General features: G+C 39.4%; 1 pseudogene; it reads right to left on the bottom strand.

Annotated features, from left to right (window-relative positions):
- The window catches only part of LOC101963174 (mRNA decay activator protein ZFP36 pseudogene), a 130,538-nt pseudogene that overhangs the window by 32,493 nt on the left and 78,841 nt on the right, over window positions 1–19,204 (bottom strand).

The raw sequence follows: 19,204 nt of genomic DNA on the forward strand, positions 1-19,204 counted from the left end.
AAAGATACAGCTGGGTAGCTTCAAACTGAAATACTCCTCATAAATAGCAATCTAGGGTATAAAGTATGGAGTCCTTTCCCTGGTATACATACTAATTCCTGAAAACTATTTGAATTGACTGTATTAATGTCAATATCCATCCCTACCTGGACCAGGTCATATGTCCTGGGGGATGTAGATTCTGATTGGCCAGCCAGAAGCATGTGTCCATTTCTGTGTTTGAAAGCCCCACCAGACAGAAGGGTAACTATCCAAAAATGTTGATCATCAAACAAAAAAGTAAATGTGAGAGACAGAAATCATTCCTTTTGATTCTCTGGACTCCAGTTTCTTCAACAATAAAATAAAATATATTGGATAAGATAGTCTTCAAATTCTTTTTTATAAACTTTGTTGATTTATATAATCCTAAAACAAATATACATTGGTAAACAGCAGAACTGGGCACCGCGGCACAAATCAGTAGTCTCAGCTACTCCAGAGACTGAGATAGGAGGATCACTTTGAGCCCAGGAGTTTAGGGCCAGCCTGAGAAACATATAAGACCCCCTTTTAAAAAAAAGACAATGGGACTGGGGAGATAGCTCAGTGGTAAGTTACTTTACTTGCTTAGCGTGCATGAGACCCTGAGTTTTATCCACAGCACCACAAAAAACAAGAAAGCAAAGCAAAACAACCCCCCTCAAATTAATAATGTACAAGAGTAAAGCCATTTATTTCCTCCAATTTAGTACGTGTCTGTTGGACTACTTCCATACATAACCAATATATTTTTAATAAAAATTTATCTATTATTTGGCTTATTATATTTATGTTTGATAATATATATTTGATTTTTATCTTTTTTAGTATCTATAAATCCACTTTATTCTTTTAAAAATACATTAAGATTTAATTGGTATATATATTTTTAACCTATCTCCTTTTGATGCTATCTGACTTGTTCGTAACTTTTTGCTATTATAAACAATTCAGTAATAAATTTTGTATTTTGCACAAGACATATATTTAAAAAAAATTTTTTTGTATATTGATGGATCTTTATTTTATTCATTTATTTATATGTGGTGCTGAGAATTGAACCCAGTGCCTTGCACATGCTAGGCAAGCACTCTACCACTGAGCCATGATCCCAGCCCCTGCACTAGATATATCTTAAGGATGGGATGAATTCTGGCAAGTGGAATTGATAGAGCAAAAGGCATGTGCATGGTTTTCTTTCTTTCTTTCTTTCTTATTTCTTTTTTTTAATTGAAGGCAAATGCATTTCAAATAAAAGTATATAGTGTGAAGTGATTCTCCAAAATATTGTGTCAATTTATATTCTCACTGACAATGATGAGAGCCCTGCTTCCCCATACTTCCATCAACATAAAGCAGTATGTTATAATCTAAGAGATACATTTTTGTTTTCTAATTACAGATGCCATTGACCAAGTTTTTCAACATGCTTCAAAGGCTTGCCATAAGGCAATCCTCGTTTATAGAGTCCATAGTCTCTTCTGTAATTTCATGTAAATTTGGATCAATGTGATTAAAATTTTAAGGCTTTTGAAGTTTGTACATGGGCAACAACAAAGCAATATATGATGCAGCAGAAAGCTCAGCATTCATTAATTCTTTCTGCAACAATTCATTGAGCACCTACTAAGGGTAAGATTCTGGTTGTAAAGATACAGAAGTGAATAAAATAGATACAATTTCTGTCCTCTTCTTTAAGGAAGGAAAATGGACACTGCACAATTAATTACCAAGAAGGAAATATGACACACTGGGGATTTGAAACAGGGGGACTAGATTTTGTGGATATAATTAAGCTGCTCTGAGAAAGTAATGTTTCTCTTTGAAACCCAAAGAATGGTTGGCTTGACAGCGAGGCTAGAGAATATTCCAGGCAGAAGAAATAGCTTGTGGGAAACATGGGAGGGCCTGGAGCTGACAAGTAGTGTGGTACATTTAAAGAAATCCAGAGAAAATCTGGAACAGAGAAAATCAAAGTGGTACAGACTATGGCTGGACAGATGGCCAGGGGCCAGCTTACATGAGTCTTGTAGGCCATGATAGATATTTTGGATCTTTTTTCTAATGGAGCATCAACTTAAGGTTTTAAATAGCTGAGTGACATGGTCACATTTGCATTTAAAATGATCACTCTAGATGAAGTGTGGATAATGGATTAGGGATGAGCAAGACTAGAGTTATGTAGAATCCAGCAGGAGGCTTCTGCAGTGGTCTGGGCAAGACATGGTAATGCCAGGACTGGGTGAGGACAGTGGAGGTAGAGAATTGGGTGGAGAGGTGGAAGATGTGAAGGAGAGAGCATCAAGAGGACTTGGATGTGGAGATAGGAAAGGAGTAAAGCATACCTTTAAAAGATAACAGTCAAAAGCCCTTTGCACCTCTGAGATCATAACATTTGCATGAGCCTTGAGCATATATAGGGCTAAACAAATTTAAAATTTTTTTTTCTGTTTTAAAGAAATACACTTGACTCTAGGGGAAAAATGACAATTGGTAAACCTAGGGATGATTATTAGCTTCAGCATCTTTCTGCCAGGACAAAAATAATCATAACAACGATAAGAATAATTGTGCATTACTTTTCAGTATTTGAAGCCTTTTCAATTTATTTCTCAATGGTTTTATGAAGCTACAAATGACATTAAGTAAATTTCCAAGTTTAAAGACTATGATTTGATAAGTCTATTTTTTTTAAAGAGAGAGAGAGAATTTTTTAAAAAAAATATTTATTTTTTAGTTTTCAGCGGACACAACAACTTTGTATGTGGTGCTGAGGATCGAAGGCAGGCCACACACACGCCAGGCGAGTGCGCTACCGCCTGAGCCACATCTCCAGCCCTGATTTGATAAGTCTTGACCTAGGAGTACAGCCACAACTCCATCCTCCCAGCCAAGACAGTGAACTATCCATCACTCTCTAGAGTTCCCTTGTGCCTCTTTATGCTTTCTACCTCCAGGCCCCATCTCAACAACCACTGATCTGTTTTTTGTTACCATAGATTAGTTTGCATTGTTTAGATTTTTATATAAATGGAGTCACACAATATTGTATTCTTTTTGAAGGGCAGAGGTATTTGTCTACTTGATCCAGGATGCTTTTTTATGTACAATTTCTTAATTATTATAACGATAACCCTATTATAAAACTCTTGCTATTCAGAGAGGCTCAGTCCCAAGGTCATCCACCTTGTAAAACTGCAGCATGGGCCTCACAGCCCTTCCTTCCTCCACTGGCACACACAGCTGTGATGGGCACCCTCTATGATGTGAATGGACAGATGAGAGGCTTGCCCATGTCTTGTGGTTTTGGGGACTGGGATTATGACCTTGGGAATCTGAAATGAGCTGTTTACCTCTCCCGTGACAACACATGTGAAGAATTCTAGCGGCAGATCAAACAGACATGAGTGGCCTCAAGTTTTGTAGGGTCTTCATTTGTGAAGGCCACTGGAAGCCTCGTGGATTCAGAGGGACTGCAGACACTGTACACTCCCTTGGTTCTGAAATGGAAGTCAGGGCAGACCTGGGCTCTGCCACAGCTCAGAGGAGGGCTCTGGCTTCCCACCTCTGCCTCAACCAGGGCACCTCTATTCTGACATATTCCATAGGTTGAGCTTCTGCATAAGCTTTCTTTTGATAGAAGACCTTTGTCTTACATGGCATTTTGGAAATCACTGATCTTGTTTAATAGTCCATTTTTGAATGAGGAAACTGAGGTGCATAGAATTGTCCCATAAAATACCCAGTCAAAGGGCTGAGGATGTGGCTCAAGTGGTAATGCACTCACCTGTCATGCGTGAGGCACTGGGTTTGATCCTCAGCACCACATAAAAATAAAATGAAGATATTGTGTCCACCTAAAACTAAAAAATAAATATTAAAAAATCCAATCAAATGCCCAATCAAATTTGAGCTTCAAATAAACACAGTAACTTTTTAGTGTTAGTAGTATAAGTAGGTCTCAAATTGTGCATGGGGCATCTTATGTTAAAAATTATTTATTTTTGCCCAATCCAGCAGGTTGGCTCTAGAAAGCACAGCAGCCCTGCCAAAGAGAAGGTCAGGACAAAGGATGCAAAGCATGTAAAGATGGCAGAGATGGGGTTGATTCAAATGAACTACCTCCTGTCCAGAGCAGGCCTTGGATGGATTACCTTGTACAAAAGAACAGATCCTTCCTTTCTGGGAGTCTGGAAATTGTTTCCAGCAAAGCCTGATTGGGGGCTAGAGTAAGAGTGGTTTGTGGAGGAAGGTCTGGGTAAGGCTATTGGCCCTGCTGGCCTCCACATCATGCTGTCACCTCTTGGGTCCTTCCCTCTCCACTGTGCCCGGGGACTATGCAGCTGAGGACTTTTGGGTGTGATGAGCCATATTCTGGCCCTGGTGCTGATGCTTGGTGAAGTAGTATCCTGAATCCTTGTCCTAAAAACTTCTGGTTCTCTCTCTGGAGCAGGGAGGGAGAGGAGGAGGGGAGAAGGGGAGAAAGATGAGGGCTGAGAGTTAACAAGCACAATCACTCAAATGATCTCCCTCCGTCCTCTTCCCTGACTTGGCCTCATTAACACAAGGAGGCTAATATTTGGCTCTGGAGTGCAGGCAGGACTGAAGTTCTCTCCAGGGGCTCTGTTAAATGTCATAAATTGCAAGCGCACAGTTTGAGGAGCTTGTGAATGGCATCTGAGCCTGAGGCCATCTAGTAATATTTATACTGTGGAAGTTCAGCCTTTTTCCCCTTTAGAAAAAGTTTCCGATTTGTTTCAGAAGATGTCCATCTCAATCACTGTTTCTGGGCTCCAACAGGCAAGACTCTCCGTTCCTGGTGCCAGGGGAAGGCTGTGGAAGAAACAGGTTTCGTGCTAGGGGAGAGGTCACAGGAACTCACATTTGGGACCCTTTATCCTATCCTACACCTTCTTTCTGTTTGGAGTGCCATCAGGAAACAGGTCTGCAGCTGTTGTGGGCAAAGAGGAATCATTCTTATGTTAGTCCATAAGATCCAGAGAATGGATAAAATACGTCTGTTAAGCTATGTCCAAAGGTCTCAACAGGGATGATGAAATATTACCAAAAATAAAGAGAAGAAAAGAAAAAGCCCAGAATTATGACTAATTGTAACTAACTCATACCTAGTTCTTATTTGCCAGGCCCTATACGTGTGTGTGTGTGTAAAATGAGCAAACTATGAGGTAGATGCTGTTATAATTCCCATTTTGAAAGCAGAGAAACTGAGGCTGAGATTTTAACCACTTTTCTCTGTTACAGATCCTCACAGAGCATCATGCTAACTGCTTATACCTAGGTTGGCATTCAAATCCCATTGGCCATCATTCCAGACCCCTCACAGTTTGTCCCTAGCCTGCCTTTTCAATCTCATCTTGCACAGCACATCTTTGGGAACAATGCAGATGCAACAGTTCTCACCATTCCTGTGGTCCGGAGACATAGCCCTCCTCTGTGATTCTGGGTATATTGGGCATTTTTTTGTGGTTTAGATATGAGGTGTTCCCAAAAAGCTCATGTGTGAGACAATGCAAGGATTTACAGAGGTGAAATGATTAGATTATGACAGGTGTAATTCAATCAGTGGATTAATCCACTGGTATGGATTAAAGGGGTGGTAACTATAGGCAGGCAGCATGTGACCAGAGGCAGTAGGTCACTGGGGGCATGCCTTTGGAGGTTTATATTTTGTTCCTGGTGAGTGGAGTTCTTCCTTTGCTTCCTGATCACCATGTGCTGATTGCTTTCCTCTGCTATGCCCTTCCACCATGATGTTCTGCCTCACTGTGGGTCCAGAGATATGGAGTCGACAGACTGTGGATTGACCCTCTAAAACCCTGAGTCAAAATAAACTTTTCCTCTTCTCTGTTGTTGTTTTCAGGTCTTTTGGTCACGGCAATGAAAATGTCAACTAAAGCAGGCATGTTGGGAATGTTGTCTGCTCACTTCAGATGGGAAGCATTGGATCTGGTCCCTCCTCCTACTTAGGCAGCCCCATGGCCATAGAGACTTCTCTATTACTTTGACTTACTGAAGAATTGCTCCTTAGTTTTTTTTTTTCTTTAAGCCTGAACAGTCTTGAAGTTGCTTTTACTGCCACTCAAGTCTTGTGCTCTTTTTTAATGACTCATCTGTCTGTCTTGTTTCCTAACTGAATGATAAGCTTCAGCCGGGAAGAGCCTTTGTATAAGCATAATGGTCTCTCAGTCAGAGATGCTCAAAGAATAAGGGGCTGAGAGCTTTATTTTACACTTGCCTATTCTTAAAAGAATCACTGAAGGAGGAAAGTGGTGCCCTTCATGGGCAATTGGGATGCTCATTGTGTCTCCTGGAACAGGCCGGGTCTGAGATGTAATACTGAAATTAAGCAGAGAGCTCCCTCACTTAGAACATATTGGTCTTACACAATTTTTGCTCTCCCAGAGTTATTTGTTGAAGTAGATGATAAAATGTTAAGAGTCGTAGAAAGTTTGTGTTCTTACAGGAACACAAAACCAACTGTTGGGAGTGGCAGAAGAAGCATGAGTAGGCTTTCCCTTTTTATCCTGATACTATATTGTCCACCATAGCATTCAAGACGAATAAGCCTGTGGTATGTCAGTGCTCTTTGTGTGATTTTCCTGTTAATTGTCATTGATTGTCTTTCCACTCATCGCAGAGCAATCATGCAGGAGAAACTAAAAGGCTGACTGAGGATTTTAGGGTCAAGTACAGTGATGCCAACATTGACTTTGAGTCTAGTCATGGGTGGTTTAATAGATTCAGAGTTCATGCTTATTTTTCTAATGTGAGAGTGAGCTTCAAGGTGAGACTGACAGGAACAGAAAAGCATGATGGGGTGTTTTTTGACTTTCATAAAATTTGATTTTTGTAAGACCTTCCTAACTGAGCAATTTGATGTCTTAAGGAGCGTTTGCGATTTGTGAATCTCAGTGAGATAAATCAGAGACAAAATGTTTCTGAAAATGGGTGAAAATTTTGTACCTTTACAAAATGACGTTTGTCAGGTCTCCACGCTCACAGCCATGGTTCTTCTGGCCTCCAGGTTTGTCCTCAACTTCCCTCACTGTCCAGAGAGAGCTGTTTGTCCTCACTCCAAGGGGGAGGATACCTTCTGGGGACAGAGAGTAATGACTGCTTTTCTTTTACATTCATCATAAAGATCGATAATCCACATGATTTCCACACTGGGCTGTAAGTATGAGTAATTATGGAATAATTAAATGTGCGAAGGGGTGGCCAGGACTGTTAAAAGAGCAATTACGCAGCTAGCTCCTCTGGGCTGCCTTCAGTCTGAGTTAAAATGAAATAATTTGAAATACAACATCAGATTTCAGAATGAACATTTCAGAATGATCTTCTACCTGTAATAGAACTTTTTTTTTTATCTTTCTGTGAATTTAATGAACAGATACCAGTCTCAGAACCTCAAACTAGGGACAAAGGGAATTCAAGACCGTGCCAAAGCAGGGCTGTCTTCACAAAATATATGTGCATTTCTGCTAGACTCTACCAGTCTTGCAATCTGTTTGAATGCCACTATCTTTTGAAGACTTCTGTGTTCTTAGTAATATTGAGACTCTCCCTCCCCATAAGACTTTTTACTTCTATACTGGAACATTGTAAAATTTATCTTATTTTGTAGCTATTTGATATTAAAAGTAATAAAAACCTTTCTATAGTGCTCTATACTTTAAAGCATTTTTATATGTATTGTCTCACTTTGATCCTCATAAAACATCCCAAAGATGCATAGTGTTGCAAATTTATTGATGAAGAAACTGAAACTTAGATGATTTATAAAGGTCTTTTAAACTGAAGTGCCTTTCAGGAATCAAGCAAGTACAAATACAGAACATGTTTTTTTGTGCAATCTGTATCAGACTGTAGAAGGTAAGGTATGTACAGTAACAATGTGATTCCTAAAGCTTGGTGGCTTGTATCAATATAAGTTTATTTTCCAGTCCTGTTCATTATAGACTATTTCATGTTTCTTATAGGTTGGCTGTGGCCTTGGTACCTATGTCCACTCTGGGATCCAGGTTGACCAGTACAGGAATTATTAGTGGTGAGTCAAGTGATAATACAGTAGTAATATGGCTTCTAAAAACTCTACTTGGAAGTGGTATGTATTTTTTCTGCTCACAAATCAAATATGTTCTTTTCCTTGGGCTTCTTTAGTAGACCTATATGAACCAAATATTCATCTGGCATTAAGACCAACTAATGCTTATGGGCTAAATTTGAGCTACTGCCTCATTTTATATTACCTGAGAGCAAAAACTGGTGTGTGTGTGTGTGTGTGTGTGTGTGTGTGTGTGTGTGTGTATTTTTCTTGTATACCTTTATTTTATTTATTTATTTTTATGTGGTGCTGAGGATAGAACCCAGGGCTTTGCAGGCAAGTGCTCTACTGCTGAGCCACAACCCTAGCCCTGGTGTTAATGAACAGATACCAGTCTCTGGTGTTTATATTTTAAAAGTTTGAAATCATACTACAATAAATGAGATAACTTTAATAATGATAAAAGGGTGGATCCACCAGAAAGAAATATATTATGAACATATCTGCACTTAACAACACAGCACCAAAACACTTAAAGTAAAAACTATTGTGAATAAAGGGAGGGATAGACAATTCAACAGGATGAGGTGATTTTGGAGATGATGAAAATGTTCTAAAATCAGCCATGGGAATGGTTGCACATCTCTGTGTATATACTAAAAACTACTTCAGGGTACACTTTGAATAATTGAACTGTTCAAAGAATTAACTCAATAAACTGTTATTAAAAAAAAAAAACTTCGCTGAGAAAGATACATTAAAATTCTCTGCCATAATAAAAACAAAGTTTGAAAATAATCCAAGAAGTAAAATCTTTTGTGGTACTTGAAAATTATGTAAAATTCAAATTGCATCCTTTCTGTAAGTAACATTATACTTGGGTAAAGCAATACTTTGTTTATGTAATATCTATGGCTGCTTTCATGTTACAGTGGAAGATTTGAGTCATGGTGATACTTAAGTTCTTAAAGTTAAAATACTTACTGTCTTTACAAAAATTATGCTGCACCCCATCCATGTCACTAATCAGAAATCAACTTGGCCAGGTGGTTAGACCCAGCTGCTTTTTTTCCTTCTCCAGTCTCTGAGGACAATGTGTTTGGACTTCAGGGCTACTGCCATTGTTGTGTATACCATGAGGTCTTGCGCAAATCACTTCCAATGTGACTGCAGTGCACTAGTGGATATTAGTGTTTGCATATGGATGGTTTTCTTACCTCTGACTTGTAGCATTTCAAATAGTATGTAAATCGTAAGCAATACAAACAACAAATACCCTAAATAAAACTAAAAAGCAATGATAGCCTGGGGGAAATATTGGAGAAAGATATTGTAGACCAAAGATGGGTATTGGTAATGCACAAAGAACTCTTATAAATTAATAGGAAAAAGCTAAATATTGCAAATAAAAATGGATAGAGATTTTAAATATTTAACAAATATCCAAAAAATATGTGACAAAATGTTCACTCTAACTAGTAAACAAAGCAATGCCAATTAAAATGGTGAGCTCTCTATTTCAATTATATAGTTGACAAAAACAAGGAAATGTTCACCATTGGCAAAGGTGCAGGGAAGAGGACACACTTTAAAAGTGTGAACAATTTTTGGTAGGCAGCTTGTTAATATAAATCAAAAGCTTAAACACATTCATATGTTCTTTGTCTTCCTCAAGGAATCAGTTTTAAGGACATAGTAAGTAGAGATACATAAATTGGTTTATGCACAAGAACTTCTACTACTAATGTTATTTTTAATGGAGAAAATTAGAAGCAACTTAATTATCCAACAGTAAATTTTATATAACCATTAAAATTATGTTGTAAAAGAAAAACTGATGCCTTGGGAAACTGTTAAAGACATAACTAAGTAGATAAACAGGACACCAATAGTATTTACAATATGCTACCATTTTTGTAACAAAAAATAAATAGAAGAAGGAAAATAACCTCCCTTCTCCCAAATACAAGAGGCTAATGTATATGAATCTCTGATGCACTGGTCAGACCAAACCTCTCCTGATCCCTTGTCGTGAGCATCGCTGTTAATAATTAGTCAGAGGTGGATTATCTTTAAATGCAAGCATATATTCAACCACACCAATCATCAAACATAAATAATTATGTTTGGAATATTTTCACTAAAATGGTAATAATGGTTATCTCTGAATTACTGGATTAGGATCAATTTAAACTTCTACCTTTGTGCCTTCCTACACCTTTCTAATTTTCTGTGATAAACATGTATTACTTTGGTAATCAGGAAAAACATATAAACTTATTTGAACTGCAGAAACTTTGTACTTATAGTATGTTCATGACTAGACTGGGCACCACATAAGCTTCCTCATCATTTCCTTCAATTTTGAGAAAATCATCTGTGAACTACTTTTTGGGTGAACTCTTTTTGTTTTCCTTGACTCACTAAAAAGTGTGTGATTCCTGACTACACTGGAGAAGGAGCATCCTGCTTTGGTCTCTCGTACCTGACTATTAAAGAGAAACATTTCAGTCGGGTGCTCTGAGGTATTTAGAGAATTGCTTCAGCTCAACAGACCACTTTCTTACGTTTGCTGTGGCTTAAAAACAATTGGAGGCCACAGTGCTTTCCAAGATGGAATGATCCAGCTTTCAGCAGAAACCATCTTTTAAATTGGGGCAAGAACCTACAGCATGTGGTTTTCATTGAGAGTCGGCACACTTCCCCACCCCCCAAGACTCTGGAGCCTCCTCATTTCAGCTTAGGCATGCCTGAACATCAGGGGGGATCTTCCTGGAGTGGGGCATTCCTTTAGATAGGTCATTCAATGTTATTCAAGGAAATTGCTTTGGTTCTCTAGCTCTGGTTTAGCCCTGGTTTTTCAGAGTACATGAATCTCTAAGCAAAGTTTGGAGAAAGTTGAATTCTTTTCTAACATCTAAGACTAGAGGTCTAGAATGTTCTGGGTAAAAGCATGTTTATTTTGTTTGTAAGTTAGCTTGGCCTCTTGGACATGGTTCTTTTTTATTTTTGGTGGTGCTGGGGATTGAACCTAAAGCCATGTGCTTCTGAGGCAAGCACTCTACCAACTGAGCTATATTCCCAGCCTTGGACATGGTTCTATCTCAAGTGCCTGATAATCCTAGTGTCTGGATGCTTTCTTTCTTTTTCTTTTTTTCTTGAGATTCATGCTGCCTTGGATCAGAGTCTTACAGATTGATGGGGCAGTTTGAGGAGAACTGAGAAGAGGCAGAGAATTGTTCCTTCTCAACTCTTAGGGGTATAAGGAGCATCTTAGTCTTAGGAGCCACTTTAGAGTCTTAGTCTTAGGAGCATCTTAGAAGTTGTGTGGCATGGGAGGTGTTTTGGGGATCGTGTGATTTGCTTGTAGTGTTTAATTTATGTGCACTGAATGCTAGTTGGGATGCTCCATTCAGCACACTCAGCTCTTTTTGCATTAATTATTTATGTTTGATGATTGGTGTGGTTGAATATATGCTTGCATTTAAAGATAATCCACCTCTGACTAATTATTAACAGCGCTGCTCACGACAAGGGATCAGGAGAGGTTTGGTCTGACCAGTGCAACAGAGATTCATGGAGTAAGGAAATAGCCTGTGACAGCCCAGCCATGTAGTCAGAAAGGGGGATCCCAGATAAAGTAGCAGAAAGGCAGATCCCAAGAGGGGAGTCCTGGGTAGCCGTGTTCTGAATTTCCCATGAATAGTCATTCTGTAGGCAGCAGGGCACCACCACCAGGTGAAGGCTCAGAAAAGATGAATACTTAGCATCAGAGCAGAGTAAGGGTCTACAGTTGACCATGTGGTACAGTGTGAGACATAGACTTCTACTGAGTCAGATGGACCTAAGATTAGTATTGGCTTGACCACTGATTTGCTGTGTGTGGTTTGGTAAAGTCCTTCGGTGTTTCACCTCTCAGTAGGGCTAACACTACCTAGCTCTGGGAAATAAGTTGTATAATGATGCATGCAGGACAGAGAAGACAAACAAAGAGAACTTCTTCCTCCCTTCTACCCAGCTCAGGTTCAGAACAGGCAGCAGGGTGGAGCTTGCAATGGAGTGCCAGTGGTCCCAGCAAGGGAACTTGCTGTGCTGAGGCTGAGACCCAGCCAGGTGGAGACTCTAGTGTTGATAGGGATTTTACCCAGTATTCCCATTGGGTTTTCCTATCTTCTTTTCTAATGATTTCTCTTTGGGAACTCATGGATTTTTATCTATTTGATTTGATCAAATTCAGAGATAATTAGGAAAATATATGGGGTGATCGGAAGAGCAACGGAAGTTTGAGTTGTGGAGTCAATTTTAAGAGGCAGTAGAAATTCTTACAAAGAAATAAAATTATGAACATTTGTTTAAAGAGACAGGGAAAAGTAGATTGTGCATCTGACACACTGTTTTTTTCAATTTCAATGAAAGAAAACAAGTATGGACCTGTTCTTATGATTTTATGTTGTTTGTAAATCATCTAAAATCATTGATTAAGGTCAATATTTTTTCATTAGTTCATAAATCTACTATCTCATGACCCTTTCAGCATTGCATTGAAAAATTCCCATTTTTTCTATAATCACTACATAAACCTTGCTACAACATTCAGGAAAAAAAAAAAAGCCATCTCCTGGAAGACCACAAGGCTGTGCTTCATTCACCTCTGTGTCCCTGATTTTTTCTCCTTGAAGCTCCTCAATAAAGGGCTATTGAATTGAACTGAATGATAAACACATTTTTAAATGGATATGCTCTACTCTAAGAATATCAAGATTTTTCCAAGAGATGCATAAGATGGTAGTGGAAGTTTGGATATAAAGAATTCACACTCCAAATGACTACTTATTTTATAGAGTAAAAATGACTTTAAAGAGGAAGTTCCTCATACTGAATTAAAAATAAGATCCAGTATTGGAGAATTCATCTTTGCATCCATTTTGGGGAATGTGTAAGTTCTAAGGAACATAGATACTTTGATTTTTCATTGAGGCGTAAGAAACTATATGACTCTCTGGCTGTTGTTCTGCCGTGGACCTAACCCTAAAACTAGAATTTCAAATCCTCTTCAAATTACCAAATATAGAGACTGTATGCCATTTCACTGGCCTTGGAAATGTGGTGGAGCATTAGTTCTGGGGGACAGAAAGTCCCTGCACTGTTCTCAAGAGGAGACAGTAAGTGGTTAAGTCCCTGCTCCAGGAGAAATCCTTGATTTTGAGGGGTAGAGTTGTGGGATCAATACTTCAGCTTCCTCATATGTCTTCACAATGAATCTGAAGCATGTTCAGCCTGATGTGGTTGATTTGCAGTTGCTCATAGCAGTAACTTGCTCACTAAAGGATCCTTCATTGGTTTTTCTCCCTTTGAGGTCTTGACTTTCATTCCTGTTGTGTCCCGAGATCCCCTTCATCCCCCCAAACTACTTGAACCAAAATTCTTGTCTCAGGATATGTTTTTGGAAAACCTAAACTCTGGACAGCTTCTCTGATATTCCAGATGCAAATAATATCTTTGTACTCCTGTGCTCCTGTGATTTCACATGAACTTTTCTCATTACATCTATTATGTTTTACTTCATTTTACAGAAAATTAGATCTGTGGCTTATCTCTGGCATTAAAATATAACCTTTTGAAGGTAGGATACCTGGTGAGTCTCCTTTTATTTTCCACACTGCCTGGCACTGTACTTTTCAGAGTAGATATTCGATATCTGTTTTATTGAATAAGTGAATGAATAAATGAATGAATCACAATATTTCCTTCCATCTTATGCTTTACCAGTACAGATTTAGGTGAAACATAACCCAGAGGGCTGCATCCCCAGGTGTTAACACAAGGGAGGAGCTCAAAAGATGTTAGTGGATAAAGAAAATTGTATTTGACTGAAAGAAGACAATCGGCAGAAGGGGACAGCAGAGTTTTTAACCAGACTTGTGTCTGGTTCATGGCCAGTTGATCCAAAGGTATTCAAGAAGCCTGCATGTTCTGTTGACTTTAGAGGCTGTTTACAGCCAAACCCACTTTGCGAGGACCTCATGGAAACAGCCCAAACAGTGTGTCAGTCTGGACTCTGTCCCTGTCTCTGTGAATGAGCCTCAGGACTGGCCAGCGGCAAGAGGGAGACCTGCCTCTGACAGCTGTCAGCTGCTCATGGATGTAGGAAACCAACTCAAGTTGTAGCCTATAAAATTCAGACTATGCTGAACCATTGAAAGAAAGCCTTAAAACCCCTCAGATAATGCCCTAGGGGCTGAACTCAGCCTGTAGAAACCCCTGGGGGGCTGGGACTTGGCTGGACTCCACTGGGATGGGTGAGAAGATAATTCTTTGGGTTGCAAAAGTTTTGAGGAGTTGGTGAGGGCCCAATTTAGACTTTCAGCTGTGTGATATATTTTCATGCTAGTGGACTGCATTGATTCTCTAGGGTCCAGGCCGGTAGTAGAATTAACACTTACTTCTTGTGTCAAGGAAACCGGTAGTATATTGGGATAAGACTTCACCAAAAATGATGTGTGTGGACAAGGCCAATAACATGCATTAAATGGTTACCCATTTGAACTGCTGAAAAGGAGTAGACTTTTGAGTAGGTATTGCCCTGAACCATGAGCAAGTTGCATGAACATCCTCAGCCTCAGCTGCCTTCCATGATGCTGAAAACAACTCTCTCAGTTGCCTTCCGTGATGTTGAGAACAACAATGGCAACACAGGACACTTAGCAGGATTATGAGAGGGAGCCTGGGCACAGCAGATACCCCAAACATATGTCTTTTCTTTTCCAAGCTTTCTTCTCTCCTATTTTTTTGTTTCTTTTAAATCTCCATTAAATCTTGATAGAAGCTATTCTTGAACATCTAGTATTCATTACATATCAATAATAAACTAATCACTGACTTGTTCCTTTCTTGAATACTACAAAGACATGTGTAGGAATACACAGGTTCTCAAGGTCCTTGTTGGGAACAGCCACAGGTAGAGAGCCCTTAACCAATTTACTTCCAGTTCTGCTCCAGGGCCTGCCTAGGCCTGGGCTTTGGGGGCTGCACTCTTCTCACCTTTGTGCCTTGGCTGGGCCTGTTCTCATTCCAGACCCTAGATCCCGGGGAATCTCCTAGGTAGGAACTTTGGCCACTTGGCAGTTTTAGACAGTGAAAAAAGTCAGAGACAATTGGTTGATGGAGATGGCATTGTATATTTCTGTCTCCAGAAAGGAAGCAGAGGGAGAGAGGGAGGGGGAGAGAGAGAGAGAGAGAGAGAGAGAGAGAGAGAGAGAGAGAGAGAGAGAGAGGAATTGTCTGGGGAGCATCCTACATAAGTATAAGTAATTAAAGATTACGATTTTTGGTTTAAAAAATGCTTATAATTTATGTATATACATGTTAACAGAGAAACAGGAATGTTATGTAGATAATGAGCTTTAATACTTATATTTTATTGGGGAGCTGCAAATGATGAGGAGAAAATGAAAATTTGCAAATCAAATCTGCTTTGTTAAGGAGAGAAAATAAGTTTGAAAATCTCTTATTACAGATAAGTGAGGACTCTCTTCTGTCAGAGCTTTGTTGACAGCTATACTTTCTATTACTTTATTAACGTATTTATCTACATATCTTTTCTAATGTGTCATGTTTCAGCAGAGCAACAAAGGGCTTCGTGTGTTTCTATTGATTTCTGTCAATTATAGTGAGGTAAATACATTTCGATGTACAGATTTATAGTGTTGTAGCTCTATCTTGGTATTAAAAATCTATCAATCAAGTGTTATGGGTTGGATTTGTGTTTTTTATTATTATAAACTTCCAATGAAGATAATTATGTTAACATCCTAAGTGCTCTTTTTTTTTCTTTTGGACAATGGAATGACCTTAAAATGCTTATATATGAAAAAATTGTGAGAATAAGAGGTTATCCCAACTTGTCCAGCTCAGGGCTACATGTGGAACTGATTGCTTAAAGCTACCCACTACCTAGAGTGGGGGTACACTTAATGATGTGGCTGTGATGTTGCCATAAGAGTTGATGTTGGTCTTGGGGGGAATGGCATGGAAGGCTGGTGTGGGCATGCGGATGGGCAGGGGCAGGAGCAGAGGAGGCTTACTGGAGGGGGAAGTCAAGATGAGGGAGTTTATGTCTGCATCAATACAAGAAACCAAAGGGCAGCGAAGCCTCATGTAGGAGGAGGTGTATGTAGGGGGAGGTATGGGAAGCATGTGGTTTGCAGAAGGAGAAAAATGAAAGAAAAGAGAGGCCAGATATCTTGGTACAACCTAGTTCCCATCAGTCATAGACTCAGATAGAAAAGAGCAAAAAAAAGGTCCTGAAATCTGATGAGTCCAGGGATGAAATGTTGGTCTAGGGATTTGTAGGGCTGGAGAATGAGATGGCTGTAATTTGGAAGTATGGTAGTAAGAGAGATTTAGATTAGATGATGAAAGAAGTCCTTATGTTAATAAGCTTTAGTCCCTGAAGCTGAGTTATGGTGAAGATGCCCATCCTACCCTCACATCACTGGAGCACCTTCCTTGGGACTTGAAGGAGGTAGAAAAATGGCCCCAAAGATATCCATGTTCTCATACCCAGACCCCATGGATGTGTTAACCTTACATGGCAAGATGGGCTTTGCAGATCTTGGGTTGGGTTAAAGACACTGAGGTGGAAAGTTGTCCTGGATTACCCAGGTGGGTCCAATCTAATCACATGGGGGGGGGTGTCTCAGGGGCACAGGGTCATTTCAGGCTTTGGTCAGATGAATGTGTAACTACCGAAAATGTTCAAAGCAATGCAAATTTGCTGGCTTTAAATATTGAAGATGGGGGCCACAAACCAGGAACACAGGATTCCTTTAGCAGCTTGAAGGGGCAAGAAAATGGATTCTGCAGCAGAGCCCCCAGAAGGGAAAGCAGCCCTGTCAACACCTTGATTTTAGCCAGTGAGTTCAATGTTGGGCTTCTGACCTGCAGAGCTGTAAACACACCATGTTATTTAAAGACACCAAGTTTGTAATAATTTGTTACCACAATCAGCAATAGGAAACTAATACAGTAGTAGAGAACTGTGTTAAATGACCATAGCTGTCTTTGCTTGCTTCTAGTTCTGCTATTCTTAGATCCAGACTAGCTTATTAAATACTTCCTCCCCTATGAATAATTTCCCCCATTAACTTCACATACTTCCAGACAATGTAACAGCATAGAACATTTAAGTCAAGATGAATTGACTTAATGAGTAGGCTTATCTTGATTTTTCTAAACATTTTCTCATTGATCAAAGACATCATATTTTTTTTCCTGTTCACCCAGTATAATTTCAGACACACTTGAAATCAGTTCAGATATGCATCCCCTGCACATCGTCAGGGTTTTATAACCCAGGACCTTAGGAAATTAACTTTCCTGTATTACCTTTAGGCTGCCAAGATGGGTCACTGACCCTTTAACAGATGAGATTTAATTACAGCTTGAATGACAATATACCAGTGTGATACCCAGAACAACTCAGCACTGGCTGAAGAGGGTTCAGGACAGCATTGAAGATGATCAGTTATCAAAGGGAGAGAAGTCAGGGAATGCAGCAGAGCCCTATTGACCTAGATATTACTTCACTGCCCACCCTGCAGGGTTGCTCTATGAAAGGACTTCCCTTTAAAAGCAGTCATGAGACAAAACATCTTAAAATTGTTGTTTTTAAGAATTAAAATGAATATTTTTATTCAAAAAACTAAAAGATTTTGGAAAGGTTATGGGGTCTATTCTGTCCCTTCCCAGAGTGTTCTTATTTAAACTGTTTGCAGCTAAGAAAGGAAGAGAAAGTGCAGATTTGGATTCACTTTTCTAACATAAACACAAATTACTGCTTTCCAACAGGGGTGTGTGTGCATGTGGAGGAGAGGGGTCAGAGCCATTGAAACATGAGTTTTTTCAAATCACTCTTTACCCTAGATCTCTTTCATTGGGACTTTAGAAAGTACCTAGACTAATAAATTCAGGGTGTATTGTTACGTTTCATTCTATTCCTTTCCACTGAGTTAAATTTGTACTCAATCTAGCACCTATTGTGAGTCAGTCTCTGTATCAAAAGTTGAGAAAACAAATCAATGATATAGAGTTTTTACTTTCAAGGGATTCACTGTTGATTGGGAAAAACATGCACAGTTCAGTTGAGGGGTTAGTTCTATAATAGAGGTCAACAAATTATATAGGAAGAAGAGGAGGAGGGATGAATCAAGGTGACAAGGAAAATATCCAGGAAGGCTCCCTGGAGGAGACCATGTCTTCAAGAAGGTTTCTGTTAACAAGGGGCAAGGAAAAAAGACTTTGGTAGGCAGAGGAAGCGACTCTGTAAGGGGTTTTCCTCTCACCTGTGAATGGCTGACTGAAGCCCTTCAGAGTACATTCAGAAAACATTCTAAGTCTGAATTCAAATCAATGAGAGCTTTACTTATCTGGCCAGGGATTGTCACCCATCCAGAGACTGAAGCTCTGTGAGAGAACAGCAGCTTCCTGGCCTGTATCCTGGGAACTTAAAAATGAAAACCAAGGGGCTTTCCTTAGCATCATGCAAGTAAGCCAATCACAGAAATTAAAACAATAGTAAGCGGGACCTGCAAGCCCTAAGCAGTACTGAATTTTCCAGTGAGCAAGTAAGCAAGTACAGAAGCTAGCAAAAAGGCAATCAGCTTTGCAATTCAGTTGACCACGTTCCTGGATTCAAACAGGTGCTAGACTGTCGTATCCTGAGTTTGAGCAGGTCGTTAGCAGGGGGTGAGAATCTACTTCAAAGTCTACGGTCACCAAGACCATCATATCCTGGGTTGAGTACATTTTGTGGGGTACAAAGTATAGAAAACAATATATTATTAGAAAACAGCTTTCATTTCAGTTTCTCAGAAACAGCTCTTGTAACAGTTTTTTATATAGAAGGCAGAAAAATGGAGTCTTAGGCTTATGACAGTTCTTGCTTTATAATTGTCTTATCTCACTTATCATATCATAATTTATTTTTTTTTTACTAATCTATAACCCATAACTTACACTCTTACTGATTTTATTGATTAGTTTACACCACAACAACATCAGGGGCTTGGGGATAGTAAATATATCAATTATGGGCTTTGTTTTCAGAAGGGCCTACCT

This window comes from Ictidomys tridecemlineatus, chromosome 8 (assembly GCF_052094955.1).
Source record: "Ictidomys tridecemlineatus isolate mIctTri1 chromosome 8, mIctTri1.hap1, whole genome shotgun sequence".
NCBI classification, from domain to species: domain Eukaryota; kingdom Metazoa; phylum Chordata; class Mammalia; order Rodentia; family Sciuridae; genus Ictidomys; species Ictidomys tridecemlineatus.